Below are 4,254 nucleotides of genomic sequence, written 5' to 3'. Positions count from 1 at the left end.
CTAGAGTGGGGTGGGGGCTGGGGGCTGGGGGCTGGCAGGGACTTCCCAAATCCTCGGTCCTGCGGTCGGAGGTCACACTGCCCCATCTATGACACGGACGGACAACTTTGCTGGGAAAAGGAACATCAGAGTATCGTGATTTGTTTGTTTCACGTATTTAAAAACACTCCAGTGCGAAGCATCCTTTTATGTCAAAATTTAAACCTGGAAGTTTGATCAGAGTTGTGAGCAGAAAAGCTGTTCTGGCTAAGAGGATGGCTCCCGCATGCCCAGAAACGCAAGTCTCTAAGCGCAGTGAAAGCGCGTGGTGCTCTGCTCGCGGCTCAAGTGCTTCAAGTTCATCTCTCTGAACGTTAAAGGCTCAGGTAGGCGATCAGGAGCTCAGCACCACACCGGCCGGTGGAATATCCATTTAGACAGCTGAGATTCAGATGTTCTCATCGCAAAAGCAGTGCATGTATTCCCAGGAAAACTTCTGGAAACACAGATGAGAAAAAAGGGGTGGGGGGCTAGGGGAAGACCCTAACTTTGAGAAATCAGCCTTCTCAACTTTTTCTGGTATGTTTGTGGTTGGCAGAAGGATGTCCCCCAAAGGTGTCCCTATCCGAAACCTGGAACCTGTCATATGGTTGGTCACATATCATGTTGGGTCACACAGTTGATAAGCGGTCGCGTGATGAAGCAGATGGAATTAAGGGGCCTTAATATACGGAGATCGGGGCGCCTGGCTCGCTCAGTCTGTAGTCCATGTGACTCTTGAACTCGGGGTTGTGAGTTCGAGCCCCAAGTTGGGTACAGACATCACTTAAAAATAAAATCAACGGGGCGCCTGGGTGCTCAGTCGGTTAAACGTCCGACTTCAGCTCAGGTCATGATCTCGCAGTTCATGAGTTGGAGCCCCGCATCCGGCTCTGTGCTGACAGCTCGGAGCCTCGAGTCTGTTTCAGATTCTGTGTCTCCCTCTCTCCCCTCCCCTGCTCATGCTCTGTCTCTCCCTCTCTCAAAAATACATACACATTAAAAATTTTTTTATTAAAAATTTTTTTAAATAAAATCTTCAAAAAATAAATAAAAAATAAAAATAAAACAGGGAGATCAGCCTAGATTCTCCAGGTAGCCCAACGTGATCACGAGGGTCCTTCTACCAGGTCCTTGATTTCAGCTCAGTGAGACCTGAGGTGTACTTCAGACTTCCAGAACTGTACAGAAAATACATTTGTGTTGTCTCAGGCCACGAAGTTTGTGGGAATTTGTTACAGCGGCCGCAAGAAAGACACATGATGCCTTCATGTCGTCTTCTTTGCGTATATAGTTTCCACCACAAAAGTAGGACCATACTGCACATACCATTTTTTAATAACCTTTTATTGAAGTACAGCGTTCAGACAAAATCCCAGATGCTCAGCACAGGTGGGTATCACAAAGAGATACACCTGTGTGACCACAGCTCCAGGTCAAGAGCTCTTCCACGACTGCCCCCACCCACCCCCAAGCCCCTCACCCTAGTCCTGGCACCCACTCTCCAGAGGGCGTGAGCACACTCCACTTCCTCTTCTACACCACGGCCTAACGTTCCTGCCCATGACCTTTACAGACGATCACACCATCTGTACACGGCGCACCGTCTTTTTTACGAAGCTGTAATTCCCACACAGCAAAGAGCACAAAATCTAGACGAGTCTTCAAGTTCAAAGACACCGATGAACTGCCCTGAAAAGGGGAGTCTAAGGACCAGGTCCCAGAAGCTCCCTGCCCACTGCCAGCCCGTCTCCCCCTTCCTCCCCAAATAACTAGTTTTCTGACCTCTGTCTCCGCAGAATGACCTGTGCCCTATTTGGGACTTTGTGTAAAGGGAACCCTATAGTGTGTGGAAACCTTGGTCCTCGCCCATCGAAATACAAGCACTTCCTACCGCACAGCTGTGCTGTGCCTCATTTGCTCGATTGTCCCCTTTTGCTTTTTAATTTTTTTAATGTTTGTTTATTTTTGAGAGACAGAGCATAAGCAGGGGAGGGGCAGAGAGAGAGGGAGACACAGAATCTGAACCAGGCTCCAGGCTCTGAGCTGTCAGCACAGAGCCCAACGCGGGGCTCGAACCCACGAACCGTGAGATCATGACCCGAGCCGAAGTCAGACGCTTAACCGAATGAGCCCCCCAGGCAGCCCTCGATTGCCCCTTTAGGTCTCTAGCTGCTTCCAACGTTCGGTGGATGTTGAGAAGAAAGAGCTGAGACACACCAGGCTTCTCCGGTTCACAGAGGCCGAGGGTACAGGTCCGCGGCCGGGCCCGGTCCTCACACTTGCTCGCGGCCACTCACAGGAGACCGTCTCCCGCTCAAACACTTGTTTCCTGACAGTCCCAGGAGCCAGGCCGCCGCCTTTCCCGGCGCAGTCTGCCGGCGGGCGGGCAGGTCACGGCCAAGAGCTTCGTGTTCTACGCCAGGAACTTTGCTCCTGTATTCTCTGGAAGACAAAGAAAGTTTCCCCACGCAGACCAAATAAACGAGCCCACGCCTCTCTCCTGGGGAACATGACCGAAGTTGACACCAGCGTGGCTTGCCTGAGGTTAGTCCCAACGATTATGTTTGCCCAGGAAGTTCGGGATTAGGAAGCACGGCGGAGCCCAGCAGAGCCAAGGAAAATGTCTGCAAGCTGACAAATGATGATAAAATATGACACCACTCTCAAAAAATGTGCATGGCGGGGTGTTAGCTTTTTTTACTTTTATTTTTATTTTTTTAATGTTTTATTTATTTCTGAGAGAGAGAGAGAGGCAGGGTGAGCAGGGGAAGGTCAGAGAGAGGGAGACACAGAATCAGAAGCAGGTTGCAGGCTCTGAGCTGTCAGCACAGAGCCCGACGCAGGGCTCGAACCCACGAACTTTGAGATCATGACCAGAGCCGAAGTCAGAAGCTTAACCGACTGAACCACCTAGATGCCTCTGCTTTGAATCATTTCTATTTTGTGAGCTTCAAAGCAGATGAATGAGACTCTTGTCATTGCCTGTCACTGGGAGGGTCAGGCACGGCCCGTGTTCAAACCCTGTGGCACTCGCTGGCCACGCGGCCCCGGCCCCCTATCTGCAGGGTGGAGGAATGAACAATCGGGCCTCAGAAATCTGTTTGAAGGAGCAGTGAGTGAGATGAAGGCGAGGAAGCAGGCCGGGCACCCAGGGCGGGAAGGGGTCGTTGGGTGGAGAAGCTATTTTCTGCCCGCTCTTTGCCCTGTGGGCCGACGGCGCGGTCGGCAGAATGAATAAGACTCTTCACGGCTTCCCCGGAACCTCAGGTCATGGGAGCACCACAGGGAGCAGCCGTTCTCTCCAGCGCAGAAGGGACTCCTTCACAGTAAATCACAGCCCCGCGGGGGATAAACCAGGGCTTGTGGGTGTCCTGCTCATGAGGCCCGGTGGGCTGTGTGGGCAGGACGCAGGCAGCACTCACGGCAGCTGCGNGGGGTGGGGGGGTGGGGGGGGGGGGGTGAGCCGGGGCCTGGAGCTCCCAGCCAGCTTCTCGCCTGCCTCTAGAGCCGGCCTGAGTGACTTCAACTTCCCCTTCCTCGGGAGGAGGGGAAGTACAGGATTTCCTGGACTCCCAGCAAAGTTAGATAAGAAGAAAGCCAGTGAAGGGGGTCCAGAATAAGAGGGGGTTTTTTTGGAGCTGCTTGATTTCCCGAACTCCTTTATCTGCTTAAACACAGAGCCTCCGGAGAGAATTCAAGGGTCGCAAGTGCCCTCCCCAGGCCGGGATCATAACCCGAGAAAGACAGGCTCCTATCAGTGCAGGAGAGCAGTCCACACCCAGGCAAGAAATGGTGCGAGGGGGCAGGAGGTGGGCTGGGGGGCGGAGCANTCCAAGATGTACGCTGACAAGCCTCCTCCAGGCTTACGGCCCCCGATAGGCATCTGAAGCGTCTCATGCCTGAGGTTTTATTAAACGGTAATAAACGGTGTTTCCCTGGCAACAGCTGGCCGCTCGAGGTCCTGGAAACCTCGCTTCCAAAATTCCTTAGAGACCTGCTCTAACCCTGACCCCCTCCCCACCTGAGGGTGTATAACCAGTCACTCGTCGGGACCCCAGTGCAGCCCTTCCTGCCCGCGGGTCCCGTCCCCGTGCTTTGACCAACTCACCTCTGCACCAAAGCCGTCTCCAAGAATTCTTTCTTGGCCATTGGCCCCAGACCCCAGGAACCCCCCCAACACCCCAAACCTTCATCGTAGGCATTGTCACAAAACCATCACGTCTGCCGTCTATT

The sequence above is a fragment of the Crocuta crocuta genome, unplaced genomic scaffold (assembly GCF_008692635.1).
Source record: "Crocuta crocuta isolate KB4526 unplaced genomic scaffold, BGI_CrCroc_1.0 scaffold50, whole genome shotgun sequence".
Taxonomy (NCBI): domain Eukaryota; kingdom Metazoa; phylum Chordata; class Mammalia; order Carnivora; family Hyaenidae; genus Crocuta; species Crocuta crocuta.
Note: the sequence above shows the minus strand (reverse complement) of the source record.